The sequence below is a fragment of the Panthera uncia genome, assembly GCF_023721935.1.
Source record: "Panthera uncia isolate 11264 chromosome B3 unlocalized genomic scaffold, Puncia_PCG_1.0 HiC_scaffold_1, whole genome shotgun sequence".
Classification (NCBI taxonomy): Eukaryota; Metazoa; Chordata; class Mammalia; order Carnivora; family Felidae; genus Panthera; species Panthera uncia.
The window spans coordinates 25,253,092-25,268,930 of record NW_026057582.1 but is presented as its reverse complement, the minus strand read 5'-3'; positions in this window follow the sequence as shown (position 1 = coordinate 25,268,930).

The window sequence follows — 15,839 nt, the reverse complement described above, 5'->3', positions numbered from 1 at the left end:
ATAGCTGTCAGCTCCATGAATGAGCGAATGAACGAATCTTTGCCCCACTGCCTCCGGTGCTGTTGGGAGAATCAGGCAAGAGGAGACGCGCTGTTCAATGGTAACCTAATGTGCCAGTGGCCCCAGGAGTCAGAACACGTTTTCTGTTTGCAAAGGGCCGGCCAGGTGTTCATTGCGTGGCTCACAGAACACCGGTTCTCACACTTCCGTCTTGGTAAGTCGCTTGGAAAGCATGTGAAAGTGCAGATCGAAGCCTCGCACCCAGAGATTCTGCTTCCGTGGGTCTGGGGCAGAGCCCGGGCACCGGAAGTTACCGCACCCTCTGGGTGTATGATGCTCCTGGTCACCAGACTGTACTGGAAGAAGCCCTCAAGGAGAACTGGCTGTAAATTTGGCTTCGTTTTCCAGATAAAGACACCATCTGGGTGGGCAGCTGGAGGGCCTGGGTGCCTCCAGGAGGGCACGAGGACCGTATTGCCGCCTGGTGATCTTGGAATGGGGCGCAGAGGTGCTGGCACTGGATGCTCAGCAGTGCAAGCTAGGAAGCTGCGTGGGTGGAAGCAGCCAATTTGCTACTTCCCCAAAGCAGGAAAGGTTCTCCCAGTCGGATCTGCTTGTGCCAAGTGGCCTGTGAATTCCTCTGGTGCAGCCCTGGGTGGTGACAGCTGATGCTGGACTGCGGGTCCTGGCTGTCCAGGCTCTGACAGACACGGAGTGGTACACAGCCTGCAGGTCCCACATGGCACCAACAATCCTCCAAGACAGGAGGTAAGGCTAGGGGGACCCTGAGTCACCAGGCAGGTTTGAGGGGCCATTGGGCCTTGGCCCCCAAAAAGTGCAAAAAACCAGGCTCCTGGTTGCCTTGGGGCATCTGGCCCTACTCACGGATTCGTTCTTTTGTTCATTCCACAAAAATGTAGTAGGCATTTTCTGTGAGGACACAGAGATGAGTAAGACAGCCCCTGTCCTCAAGGAACTTAACTGGATAAAATATGCCCCAAGGCACAAGATGTATATAGAGCAGCAGGCAGCCCGCCCCCCACCACCTTAGGCACGCGTAAATCTCTGTGGAATGGGCAAGGTGAGAGCATAGGGGAGAGAATGAGAAAAGCACCAGGGGAAGGATTCTTTAAGAAGGAAGCGGGGGAGGCATTCCAGGTAAAAGATGTGAAAGTTGTAGAATAATTGGGGAGTGGCAAGAAATTTTGTGGGAGTGGCAGTGTAGAGAAGAGAAGTAAGAGAGAGCTTTCATTGAGCAGTGTGCCAACCAGGCAATGGTAAGCTTTTTTTTTTTTTTTTAATGTTTATTTATTTTTGAGAGAGAGAGAGACAGAATGCGAATGGGTTAGGGGCAGAGAGAGAGGGAGACACAATCCTAAGCAGGCTCCAGGCTCAGAGCTGTCAGCACAGAGCCCGTCGCCGCAGGACTCAAACTCACAAGCTGTGAGATCCATGACCTGAGCCGAAGTCGGCGCCCCCCAGGCGCCCCGATATCATTCCCTTTTTATAGCTGCATAGCCTGAGGCCCAAAGAGGTTAAGTTAATGCTTTAGGCCCGTAAGTAGGGCCAGGTGTTAAACCAACAACCTGAGCCTCAGTTTCTTCATCTGCAAAATGGAACACTCAGGCTTCTCTTGTAGATTTCTTGGACAGATTAAGAAAATTGTGCATGAATGCAGATGGAAAATCTGTGAAAAGGTCACAGGATTCTCGAAACACCTGGTAAGCAGCCGTTGCCTTTGGGGAGGCTGTCTAGGGAACCAGGGATTAGAGGAGAAAGAGTAACCTACCAATCACTGAATCACTTATTGGGGCGTCTAGGGTGGAAAAGTTAAATGCCAAGGAACCTTAAGGGGACGGTGTCTGGGTGGGGGTTCAGTTTGAAAGGAGAAAGAAGTTGAGGCCGGTGTTCCTGGAGAAGGGCTGGCATCTGTCTGTAGTGGACGCTTCCCCTGCGCCCCCACCCCTGTCTCTCTTTGAGGGGAAGGACACCCTGGCGACAGGCTTCCTCCTTCATACAGTTTGTACGTTTTATCTCTGCAGACTTCTTGCAGACTTAGTTTAAAGATCTCAGCTCAATACCATTAGTGTATATCTGCAGAGGGCCCTTTGTAAAATTGATTAGAAAGTGGGCTTTTGCATGTGGGGTGGGGGGTGGGGGTGGGACCTAATCGGATTTGAGCGCGCTAGATGGTATCTAATTCCCCCCGCATCTAGCAACTGGCTGGGGGACCTCCCTGGGAGCCAGGGCCCCTAATTTGGTTTGCGAATACATTAGCCACACAAGCACACACACTTCCTCCTTTGGGAAGACGCTTTTTTGGGGGATGGGGCAGGAAGCCGGTGGGAAGGCTGAGGGAAGGAAGAAGGGGGTCTTTCTGCCTAAGGCCTGGAAGATAAACTGTATCTGAGGTTACCGAGGGTGTGCATTTCTGATGGGTTTACCCTGTCCAGGAGAATGAAGCAAACTTTGAAGGAGACTTGTTATTGTACTGCTTGCCATTCAGTGAGCCCCTGTGTATATGTTTTTCTTCATTTTTTTGGTCTTTCTAAAAAAGTAATATTCACATGTATAATTAAAAAACCAGTATGAGAGTACGGGCAATGACTGGTGTGTTATTCTTTCTCCCCTCACCCTTGGTTCCCTATAGTCTCCCCAAGGTAACCGTTGGTACCAAATTTCTGTAAAGTGAACCAGTGTTAATTCCCACTCAACGCATTTATTGAGCACCTGGTATTTGTTTGGCACTTTGTGCTGGGGCACGAAGGCGAATATTAGCCAGCGAGAGGCTAATAATCAGATAGGGAGACTGACCCAGAACAGGGGAATCAACTGGGCTCTAAGCTGTTTGGGGGGATTGGGGAGCGCTGTGGGGTAAAGGGATAGGTTTACTGACTTCCTGCTCCCCACGACCTTAGTTTCCCCTTCTGAGAAGTGGAGCTACTTCTCTTTCTTGTTGTTTTGGTATTTAGAAGATGTCGAACGGCCTGACTGATGTGGTTTCACGTCTTCCAGAGGCCAGCGGGCTGAGCCCCCTTCTTCTTCCCACCACCTCTCCCCAACACCAAGTACTCCATACCCTGCCCCCCAACCTCTGCTGGAAACATTGGGCTGTGGCTCATTTGCAGGGCTGCAGGAGTGCACGGGCTGCGGACCTGAATCCTTCTGTCCCCACTTCTTTCAGCCTGTGAATATTAACAAGTCCCCCACATGCTCCTGACAACCCACTGCCCCTCGCCCTACAAGCTCCTTACCCCAACCCCAACCTCTCCCCACCGAGGAAGGTTTTGTAGGGCCCACAATACCTCGGCCCCAATGCTGTGCTGTAAAATCTAGAATTATGTAACAGCTGGATTACGGGTGATTATTAGCTTTGCTTAAAGATTTTCCGTTTACACAAGGATTAGCCGCAGGGTTCCTTTAAATAGCTAGCTTTGCTAATGCATTTGTACTGCAAAGAAAGGGTGCATGGGGGGAACGGGGGACAGGACTGTGAAGCCGAAGGCCTGAGTTCTAAGCCATCTGTGTGATGGTCATTTTACCTCTTGGAGACTCCGTCTCCTTGCTGGTGAAAGTGAGATGCGGCAGCCCTGCCCAGCCTCCGCGTTGCCGGCGGGGACCGCGAACGCGCCGTGTGTAACCCGCTGCCCTGCAGATCCGAGGTGGCCGCTGCCAGGGCGGCGCCTTTACGCATCAGGTGGGGCCGACCCGCGCACGCCTGGTGTGCGATGTGATGCGGTTAGCCCAGCAGACCCTCTAGGATCGCCGCAGCCGGCCCCGCAGGGGTCCCGGTGCCCAAACCCTTTAATCCAGCACCGGGGATTTTCTGGAACTGGCCCCTGCCCACCTCTCCATCCGGATCTCAGATTCGGCTCTGCCCTCACCTGCGGTCTTCCTGGCCCCGCCCTCTGCCACACACCTTGGGGCCAGACTCCCGAGGTACTACTGTTCCCTGGATGTGTACTGCAGCTTTCCATCTCTGCGACTTGGAAGAGCCGGTCCAGTCCTGCCCTGATCTGCCTGGGAGGCCATTCCACACCTGCTCCCCTCTTGGCCTGGCTGACACCTTACTTGTCTTTCAAAACAGCCTAGATGGCTCCTCCTCCAGGAAGCCTTCCCTGACTCCCTTCTTTGCTTTAAGAGTTGCATGAATATGAGTTTGTGGCTCTGCCATCACACTTTTGAACACACTGCCCTCATGGTTCACTTTTTGTCCCTACCGTGAGCTTCTGAGCTTAAGGGCAGCATCCCTCTTGTCTTTGACCCAGTAAACATGTGGGGAAAAAAATAAATAAACAAGTAGTAACTGCTTTCTGTATGAGGTAGATGGAGAGTGCCTGGCTGGCCCCATCCATAGAGCATGCGACTCTGGATCTCTGAGGGTCATTAGTTCCAGCCCTGTTGGGGGTAGAGATTACTTTAAAAATGTTTAAAAACATATATACCCATCCCAGGAAGCATACAGCCTGTCCTTAAGGGTAAAACCTTGGTATTAGACAATACGAGTCCCAAATAAATTCTGGCTCTACCCCAACCGTGTGACCAAATTACTTTGCCCCTCAGTTTCCCCATCTGTAAAATGGGATCATAATAGTTCTGACCTCTAAAGGTTGCTTTGAAGACTAAGCAAGTTAATATGTGTGTGTTGCACTTAGAACAGTGCCCGGATGTAGTTCTGTGTTTTCCATGTTTGAGGGTGGATTTGCGTATCTGGAATTCGGCCCCTGTGGGTCCTCCCTAGGCCCCCAGCATCCCCTGGTTGCTGAGCTCGCGGTTTCTCTTTGTTCACTCCGGTGAACTTTCTCACTTCCCCACCCACCCCAACCAGTCAGCACAGAAATAATCCAATTTTACTTGATTATTAGTCATTACTTTCTGCTGCTGTTTTTGTTTATTACTTTTTTTTAAAAAAAAAAAAAACATTCTAGATTTAATTGAGTTGATTGATTAGCACAATCACCAACTGGAAGGAGATACTCTGTAACCCTCTCCTTCCCCTGCCTATATCTTACCCCAGAGAGGACCAGGGCTGACTGCTGGGGTCCAGGGCTCAGCCTACCTCAGAGCTGCTACCCAGAGGTGCAGTGGCATGGCTTGGTGGGTTGGGAGCCAGGTACCTGACCTTGTCTGGCCGAGTGATCTGGGGTGAGTTTCTTACCCTCTCTGAGCCTCAGGTTCTTCACATCTGTAAAAGGGCGATTGAACTAAAATGAACCTTCTTATCCTTTCTACCCCAAAATTCTAAGGAAACTCTGCATCTAAGCTCCCTGCTCAGACCTGGTCTGCGAATCGTTCATTCATGTGTTCAATGTCAGTAAGGGCCCACCCTGTGCCCAGCCCTTACCCGGCTATGTGGAATCCAGCTGTGAGCAAGGCAAGGGCCTTGCCTTCTAGGTGCAGGTTGGGCGGTGGGGGAGCCCCACATGCAGCAAGTCTAGTGTTTATAACTGTGTCCTGAGTTGAACAGGGTTTCAGAAGGGAGTCTCTAACTCTGGAAAGTTGCAGAGAGGGTGGTATGTGGGTTCAGCCCAAAACAAAAACAAACCGTACAAAACAAAACTGAAGAGACCAGGGGTTGGGGGGGGGGGACCTTTATGGAGGCCACCTCTGTGAGCCAAGTACTGTGCTAAACACTTTCTTCTCATTTCCTCTTTAAACCTCACAGCAGCCCTCTGAATGAGGGAATTGGACCAGCAGTTCTACAGATGAATCCACCTGAAGCTCAGAGAGGCTAAGGGTCCTGCCTGAAGTCACACAGCAAGTGACTGAGAGAAGTAGACCTTGAAATGAACCCGAATGACATCAAAGAACGTCTTCTTTCTACAGTTTCACACCATGTGGCAATATCCAATAATTTGAGAAAGCTTGACAAAAAGTTCAGCTGATTTCCCCAAATAGCACTTATCTTTTCATTTTTGCACATTATTTTCCACGTATCCCCTTTTTATATTGCATATGTGTGTAGCCGGTGCAAAGGCCCTGAGGTAGTAATGCCCGTGGAGTATTTGGAGAAGAGTAGGAGGTCCATGTGGCTGGAACATGGGGAGAAGAGTGGAAGGTGAAGTTGGAAAGGGACGCAGGGCTAGCGCTCGGGGGGCTTTGCAGACTAGGGTTGGGATTGGATTTTATTCTCATCATGTTCTGCCATTGACTTCCAGTTCCTGGTGTACCAACAACTCTGCAATTCAAGTCAGTGGCTGTGGCATTATTTATCAACGTTGAGGCTGTTTCCAGTGGTGTTTGTCTGTGTGTGCACGTGTGTGCACACACGCGTGTGTGTGTCTGAAGGAAATACTACAGGTCACGTTTCGGGCACGTGACCTTGTGCTGCTGCCGAACTGTGTTAGTCTACGTCAGTAGGAATGAGGTAACTGGTTCAGTGTTTGATCATTTGTGTGGCTCGAGGCCAAGAAGGCCCCACTGTGATCGAGAGAAGGACAAGGTGTTCCAGGCAGTGGACTTGTGTGCACAGAGGAGCGGAGCTAAGGAGGAGCGAAGCTTGTCCAGAGGCCGCTGGCCGTGAAGGAGGAGCCGGGGGTCGGAAAACAGGTCAGCATGCGTGGTGCGCCTTCTTTTCAAGAGGCAAAGTTGGAGCTTTCCCTTTTTTTGTCTTCCGCTTTTTAAAAACTTTTTATTAGAATAGTTTTGCATTTGCAGAGAAATCACAACGGTCGTGCAGAGAGATCGTATATGCCCCCGTGCAGTTTCCCCTCTGCTCTCAGGTCACCATGGTGCGTTCGTCACGATGTAGACACTTGATGTTGGTGCATCGCTATGAACTAAATTCTGTATTTTATCCACACTTTATTCCCTTTCCCACTGATGTCCTTTCTCTCTTCCAGGATCCAGCCCACGATCCTGCACTGCATTTCGTTGTCCTGGGTCTTTAATCTCCTTTGGTCTGTGACAGTTTCTCAGACCTTCCTTAGTTTTTGTGACCTTGACGGTTTTGAGGCAAGCTGGTCAGATATTTTGCTTTTGCACTTTTAAACTTTTCTGTTTCCATTTGGAATCCTGATGCTGAGAGGCTGTGAAATGTTGAGGTCCAGCTCGGAACTCAGGAGTCCGGGGGCCTGGGTTCAGCCTCGGTCCCCGACCCATGAAGCAACATCTAACGAGGAAACCTTCTGCCCTTACACTGGGGGTGAAAATACTGTCCTCTGGGGCCTGATGAAGGTTAACTGGGTAGACAAGTAAGTGCTGCTCAACTAGGTTTCATTTTTACTTCCATTAGTGGGTGGGGTACCTGGTGGGACTCGTCCTAAAGACCTCGTTCCCTTCCTCTCCAAGAGCCAGGTTGTGAAATGTCACAGGGTGTGGCAACTTTGTAGGAGGCTGACACTTTGCAAAAGCTTTTGAAAATAAGATCTTAATTTGATCCTTACATTAACTCCCTGAGGCAGCAAAGATGGGTTTTCTCTGCTTTAGAGGTGAAGAAACTAAGGCCCAGAGAAAGTCAAGAACCTGCTGAAGGTCATGGAGGAAGGGGCAGAGCAGAGACTTGAACTGGGATGTGGGAGAACCCAGATCTGGTGCTCCTCCCAGCATAGCCTGGCTGAGCTGGCTAGCAGATGGGCAGGCAGCTCTCGGGTGGATGTGCATGGAGAAGCCCCGCTCTTCTGATTGTGATCTGGAAGGTACTGTCGTGGGGGCAGGAGGGTTGGCATTTGGTTTGGTAGACGCATCAGGGCAGGAGACTGGAGAGTTATGGATTCCCAGTCTTTATGTGTCATATTGATCTCAGGCCATTGTATTAGAGGCAGTGTTTCATTTTGTAATGTGGATTTTTTTTTTCTTTAGGTGATTTCATTTTTAACCCTTGAGTTATCTGTGAAACCAACATGAGCAAAAAGCTCATGACTGGCGTCCAGCTTCCCAGGGAAATCTCAGGGCCCACTGTGTTACCTCCCGTGTCATATGTCGTCCCTCTCTGGCAGATAGCTAAAGCTGTCTCCATTTTCCCGAAAAGGAAACAGAACTGAGCCCAGACAAGGCAAGTAACTGTCCCAAGGACACATAGCCTCAGAGCTGGGACAGAAGCCATACCAGTTAGTCTCCGGGCTTTTTTTTTTTTTTTTTTAAAGTATAATAAGAACTCAGGAGACCTTTGTGCTATTTATTTAAAAAAAAAAAACCCAGAAATATAAACTATAAATATGTAGTTCTACTCTTGAGAGGGGTATGTGTATGTGTGTGTGTGTGTGTGTGTGTGTGTGTGTGTGTATTATAAAGAAGAAAATACAAAGCAATTTTCGCACCTAGATCAAAAGGCTGAAATTTACCCTTAATTCCACCAAGGCACACACATTGGAGAGGTGGCTAGTCTTTTCCAAAAGGGACCCTGGGGCCTGTAGCTGCCATTCATCCCTTTGATATTGGGGGTTCCAGTTCCATCTGCTTTGAACTTTGTATTCAGGGCTCCCAGGCCTCTCCCTGCCCCTCAGAGCTCTGCACAGAGATGACGGGGCGCTGGTAATGCTTCTAGTTCTCGGTGACACCTCTTCTGCCTACTCCCCATCGCCCGGGTTTTCAGGTTTCTGAACAGCCTCGTGTCTCGCTGAGCAGGTGGAGTGTTCACCTGCCCCCTTTCCTTTTGGTCCCAGTGGCTGGCCTTGATCTTCCCTAGGGGTGAGGGCCCCCGGGGTGGCTGAATCCCCAGACATGGGTGTGAGGGTCGATTAGAGCTCAAGACCTGAGTCCTCGACGTCCCGTAGAAGCTGTGTGCCTCAACATCCTCATGCTTCGACGGGTCTTCCCGTCTGTAAAAGTGGACTAAACATCCAGAGTTATTGCGAGTGTTCAGTAAGCTTGTGTGTGTAGAGCACTTTGCACGTAGTAGGCGTTTAGCACAGAAAGGACATCTAGTCTTCCGGTTCCATTAAATAATACGGCAGCGTTAACGTCCTCTTTTTCTCCAAAGGCCTTCCTTCCGCATCTGTTTTCTCACCGAGTCTTTACAACGACCCAAGCCAAGCAGGGTAGTTTTCTTGGATCCAGTTTACCAGGGCAGCCGCTGAGATGCAGACAAGGGTAGTGGTATGCCAACGCCATCGGACAAAGTGGAGGGGGGGGGGGGCGCGTCGAGGCCTGACCCTGAGGTCCCAGGGGGCTGCTGGCTCGCTCAGGTATGTCCCAGTCTGGCACACACCTGCAGCCATAAGAGCCTTTCTCACGGGCCTGACGGCAGCACCTGGCCCTCCGGATCCCCGCTCAACAAGGACGTTTCTTTCCATCCTCTCCCCCCTCTCCCCAAGAACAGCTGTGCTCCCCACCCCTGATCAGACTTCCCAGTGGGTTGGGTACTGGTAGGGGGTGGCTCCACCTCTCAAGCCAGTGACGGGGCTGGTGTCATTGCCAGCAGCATCTTGGCGGGATGAAGGTTGCATTAGTGAGCAGTGATTGAAATGCAAAATAACATTTTGATCGAGCCAGCAGGCTGTTTATTTATCAGATCAATAGTCAAAATGCCCCATCTGGAGAAGTCCGTGTGATAAGTGACAGCATTTCCAAGGGCAAGCCTGGTGAATCCACCTGACCCCCAACAGCTCAGCTTAGGGGCGGGCCAAGGAGCCTGGGAGTGACCCCCACCTCTGCTTTCCCTTTTCCCCATTTTCTTCTTATATCCAGTTGATAGAGGAGATGACTGAGACCCAAACTGTCAGAACTTTCTTGCTGTGCCCGGAAGGACCTGCACCCAAGAGAGCAGAGGAGCTAACAGTAACACCTTGTGTTTACTGAGCACTTTACCGTGAGCAGGTGCTGCGGTGGGTGTTCTACATCGATTGTGTCTTTTACCCCTCAGAGAAACTCTACGAGATAGGTGTCTTTCTATGACCCATTTTGCAGATGAGGAAACTAAGATACGGAGAAGCTAAGCGGCCGGTGGCAGAGCCAGTAAGTGACAAAGCCAGGATCCAAATCCAGATGGTCTGGGCCCAGAATCCTTGTGCCTGGGCCCCGAGGTCGGGGAGTGGCAGTGAACCCTTTCCAGTTGTACAGAGTCAGGGTTCTGAAGTCAAAGCAAGCTTTTTTCCAGCCCCAGTTCCTGAAGGCTTTATAAATTACATTGATTTTTTTTGTATGAAAATACCTTTTTTTTTTGAACAGTTTGAAACCAGATTTCTCAATGAGTGGGTCTGAGATGTTAGCTTCTCTACGTTTCTTCGAAACACTTTGTATGATTTTGGGTGCTAAAAAAAACAAAAACCCCCCAGAAAGTAAGAAAACCCCGTATGTCATTTGTAAAGTCTTAAAGCCAGGATCAGCAGAATTCTATGGGAACCGGTGGCGAGGTTGATCTTTTAGGGTCCTTTCATTGGGAATTGTTGGACTTGGATCTCTGGGCTCTGCTCGTACACTGCCGGCTGGATTCCTCGCTCTGACTGCGGTCCTGTCCCGGGGCTCAGGCCTGGGACCGTCCCATCCTGAAGAGAGTGCAGGCCTTGAGAATTCTTGTTCCACCCAACTCTCAGACCTCCTCATTCATTTGTTCATGAACCAATGTTTATGGAGCCTGTGCTTATAGTGTTCTAGACACAGGAAACAGCGGGAAAGAAAGACACAGCTCTGCCCTCAAGTACAGGGGGCAGAGGCCCCGTGGTCGGAGCATGGGGGTGTCGTCAAGAAATGGCCAGGAGGCCAGTGTGGCTGGCACAGAGTGACCACGGGGCAGAGTGGGCAGGGGATAGCATCTCTGCTGGTGGGGTCAGACCCTGAGGGCCCCTGGCTGCTTTGAGCAGAGGACTGTTGTGACTTACTCCCGTTTGTTTTGTAACTCACTCCAGCACTTTCTGGGTGTGACCCCTGCCAAGGTATTTAGCAAAATGGGGGAAACGATAGTACTTATCTCAACAGGTTGTTGCCAGTGACAGGATGCATGTGGCCCTGAGCCCCGCAGGGAGTAAGCCCTTGGCCAGTGGGCACTCTCATTGTCACGACACAGGTGGCAAGCAGGTTCCCAGTTGGCTTCAGAGCCAGGTCCCCACCTGCCCACCTGAGTTAAGATGTTTGTCTTTGTCATCTGCCCAGACCGCCCATTAGCACAGAGACTGAAAACTTGAGTCAGGAAGAGAAAAGGGTGCTGGGAGCCCCAAGCCTCCTGTGTCATCCTCTCTGTGCACAAGATCACACAGGAAGGACCGCTGCTTTGACCGGGTGGTGGATGGAAGCATCGTCCCCCTCACTGGGTCTGCACACTGCCCTGTAGGAACACACAGAGGGAAATGGGACTTAGGCCCAGCAATAGCACACACACAAGAGACCCAGGTGTGTGATTGTACAAGGAGCAGAGGGGAGGTCGGCAGTGTGAGCCACACAGCTTATGTGCTGATTCAGTCTCGGGTCGCATCAACAGAGGTATGGTGTCTAAGGGGGAGAAGGGTGTCAATACTGCTCTGCTCAGCACCTACCCGAACATACCTGGAAGGCTGTGCTCTGTTCTGATGTTCGTCTTTGTGAGAAGTAAACAGAGCAGATGAGTTATTCTGAAAGAAGGACAAAGTGTGAGGAGGAGCGATCCCAGGACCAGGGGATGCTGATCCTGGTGAGGACAGGGCCACCAGGGAGCAGAAGGCTGCCTTCAGCAATCAAGAGGGCTGTTGTATAGACTTGTTCTGTGCGTCCTGAGGGAAGGAGTTGTATAAACTGTAACTGGAAGTTGCAGAGAGAAGAAGTAGTTTGACTCTTCACAAATAACTTTTAAAAAATTCTTTTTAATGTTTTTATTTTGTTTGTGTGTGAGAGAGAGAGAGAGAGAGACACAGTGAGAGCAGGGGAGAGGCAGAGAGAGATGGAGACAGAATCTGAAGCAGGCTCCAGGCTCTGAGCTGTCAGCGCAGAGCCCGACCTGGGGCTTGAACTCACAGACTACAAGATCATGACCTGAGCTAAAGTCGGACGCCCAACTGACTGAGCCACCCAGGCACCCCACAAATAACTTTTTAAAAAAACTACTCTGAGTGGCCGAAGGATGGGAATGGCTGCTTCCTGAACTGGGACTCTCCCCATCCCTGGGGTCTCTAGCAAAGGCAGGCAGCCAAGGACAGATCAGAGGCACTTTGAGGTCCTGGCCTGGTCAGAATTCTCTTGCTGGAAGAGGGCCCTGCCTGCCTCTCCCTGTCTCCCTGCTGTTCCTCCAACTCAGCGCTTTTCCCACATGCCTCCCTCCCTCTCTTTCTCCAGGCCTCTGCTGAAATGTCACCTCCTCTGAGAAGCTTTCTTTGGCCACGCTATCTGGCCCTGCTTCATCCTCCCTTATACCCCCTTCCCCTGCACTAATCACTAACTGAATGGATACTATTTTGGTCGTTTAATTATTGTATTAGGCTGGATACCACTAGTTATTATTACGTACAACCCCAGAGTTTCAGTGGCTTAACACAACAGAAGTTTCCATCTTGTCCATATGACATTTTGGGGAGGGCGTTCGACAGGTAGCCTTTCATGAGGTCATTCATGGGCTCAGGCTCCTTCTGGTGTGTGGTTCTACCATTCCCCCAGGGCCCTGGGGCTCTCTCCTGGATCCTCTGCCTGGATCCTGTGTGGCCCACCCGTGGGGGGAGACAGAGAGAGCAGGGGGTGCAGCGTGGGGAGTACCGTGGGAGATTCTTCTGGGCCAGAGAGGAAGTGACTTACATCATTTCGCCCACATTCCATTAGCCAGCACCTCGCTGATGGCCACAGCTCCCCATAAAGGAGGCTGGGAAATGTAGTCTCCCTGATGTCTAGGAAGAAATGAAATTGCTCTTGGTGAACTCCTAGCAGCCTCAGCTAGACTTGTTTATCATATTTCATTAATCTATGTCATCATCTATTGTTCAAGACACCATTCTTCTTGGAACCGCTAATCAGATTAAACTATAGCATGCCATCGATTCAAGATGCATTCCGATTGCCAACATGGTAAAATACGAAAAGATAATATAGCTTCAGGTCAGTGAGATATGGTATTGTCACTCCTTGAGGGCAGGAAGCTGTCCACCTGGCGTGCCGATCCATCCCCAGGGCTAGAATAGTGGCCGGCACACTGTAGATCTTCAAGGGATGGTGACGGAATGTCTGAGTGAGGGAGGGAGTGGATGAACGAATGAGGAAGGGTGGATGAATGAATGAGTTGCCCTTTTGGTTAAGTATCAGAATGCCCCTTGTGCGAGGTTGTGTCAGGGGGTCAAGCTGTGCTCGCTCACCTGAGCAGAGCGCTCCTGGGTTTCGGAACAGCTTCCAACAATGACTAAGACCCCGGGGACTCTGCCCCTGGCCAGCACCTTTCTCCGCTGCCAGCTGCGAGTTTTTCCTCCCTTGCCGCACACTGATGCAAAGTGTGACCTTGCTCATTTCTTGAGCTGTCCCTCTTCCTGCTTCTGTCCCTGGAGAGGCAGCCCCGACACCACATGTCTCATGGGAGAGACTCACTGGCCCAGCCAGTCGGCTGCACACCCCTGGGTCAATCAGCTGGGCCAGTGGGGTGGAGGTCTGTGAGAATGTGGCAGTTCCCGCGGGACGGAGCTGTGTGTGTGTGTGTGTGTGTGTGTGTGTGTGTGTGCGCGCGCGCACATGCATGAGCATGCATGTGAGAGACGGAGTGTTGGAGTGAGGTGTCAGCTCCCAGGAGAGAGGCTAGTTAGGTCTGACAATTGGTTCCGGTAGTACCTGGATAAGGAGACCCATGGCCTAAAAAGGGACTTTCTTGGTGGAAGTTCCAGCACACTGAGAGGTACACAGATTCGTGATTGAATGGTAGATAGGAAAGTGCCCGGATGGATGAACGCTGGGAGACAGAGAGTAAACAGTCTTGCTTGCGGTGAGATTGATGTTTAGGGGCACGTAATGGAAGCCATGTCATTATCCAGAAAGGGCTGCTGTCATAACCAGTAGCATTTACTTATTGAGCACATACTGTGTGCCAGGCACTGTTCTAAGCCCTTTTCTGTAGTAACTCGCTAATCCTCAAGACCACCCTCTGAGGTGTGCACTATAATCAGCACCCCCATTTTGCAGATGAGGAAACTGAAGCGCAGAAGAGTTAAATACCCTGGAAGAGGCAGAACTGGAATTGACTCAGGCAGTCCAGCTCCAACTGCTAAGATCTGTGGCCCAGCACCATGGCTGCTGTGAGAATCAAGTACCATCTAGAAATTGCCAGGTGTATTCAGTGACAGTAGGTGGGATGTTTATACCGCATCGCGGCTTGATGCAAGGTGAAAATAAGACCAGATTCCACAAGAGTTAAGATCAATTCATAGATGTCAGATCTCCGGTAGCTATTGAAAGGAAGAATCATTGTGGTGTGTTTGGGGGCATATTCTGAATTTTCGATGTTGCCCTTTCTCTAAACACTCCCTTTTGTGGTGTTCAGAGCCCAGAGTTGGCCAAGGGGACTCACGGAAGAGCCACGAGGCACCTCTGGGTCTTGTTTGAGGGGACTCCACTAAGAGGACCCAGGTGAAGGCTGAGGTTTGGGATCAGTGTCTCCAGAGGGGCCCCTTAGTCTAATTTGCGGAGAGCCACGGTAAGAGCCACAGAGGCTGTCCGCTGCGGGCCGGAGCTCGGCTGGTCGATGGACCCTCCGAGCTGTCCCAGGGCACTCCCACTCTGCATCCACTCATCTCCCCCTGCTTTGGCAGAACTTCTCTCTTCTCATTATGATGGATGCGGCCTGGAAAATCATGGATAAAAAGCCCCGATTGAAAGGCACTAATTACCCATCATTATTTTCCATGCCGTAATTTGTGTGGAACGAGATTTCAATCAGTTGTCCGGGACCAGTCTGGTTTTGACTAATCTCTCTAAGACAAGATGCTTAATTACAGATTTTTGCCATAGCTTCAGCACACAGGGGGAGGCAGGCTCTTGCTGAAGCCAGTTTGGTTTTGGGTCATTTTGCAGTCCTCGGTCCCAGAGAGGGCCCCAAGGGGAGAAAGAGGAGTGTTAGGAAAAGTATTCTGAGGGGACCAGATAAAATCAAGCCACCACAAGAGCGGTGCTGTGGTAGCATCCTGGCAATGGAGGGTGGCAGGTGGGGCCCTGCCAGAGTAAGCCCCTTCTCCCGGGGAGGGGGTGGGGGTCACCACTACTCACTATGTCTCTCAACCCCAACCAGCCTGGCTCTCTAGTTAGTAACTTGGAGTGAGTCCCAGCTTCTCGGGGCTTTAGTCCCTCATCTGTAGGTCGCCAGGGTGGACAGCAGAATCTGTAACTTACAGGCCACTGACCCCAGCTGTGCTAGTGTGTCTTTCCAGGAAAACAGACCTACTGTTGAAAGATACACATATGTAAGGTTTTAATCACATACAACTGATAAGAACATCACATATTAAAATAGGTGATTTAGACTACTCAGGGGGAAAGTCAATTTGAATTAAATACGTGAGTTTAAGAAAAAATTATATAATTACTGGACCTCATATGTATAGGATTGGATTAATTATAATCCTTGCTTCCTAGTACTTGTCATCATTGGCCACCTCACCCTCTCTCCCTCTCTTCCCTGCTTCCTCCCTTCCTCCTGTGTAGTAAGTGCCCCTGAATTCCTATCCCAACAGGAGGCGGGGACATTATTCACATTTAGCCATGTGGTCCTCTGCATCCCATCCCCTATTAAGGGCTCCTTCTATATTCTTTAATGTTTAAAACAAATTTTTATGTTTGTTTGTTTATTTATTTATTTATTTTGAGGGAGAGAGAGAGAGAGAGCGAGAGAGCGCAAGCCAGGGAGGGGCAGAGAGAGAGGGAAAGAGAATCCCAAGCAGGCTCCATGCTGTCAGCACAGAGCCTGACTCGGGGCTCCATCCCATGAAATGTGAGATCATGACCTGAGCTGAAACAAAGAATCATACACTTAA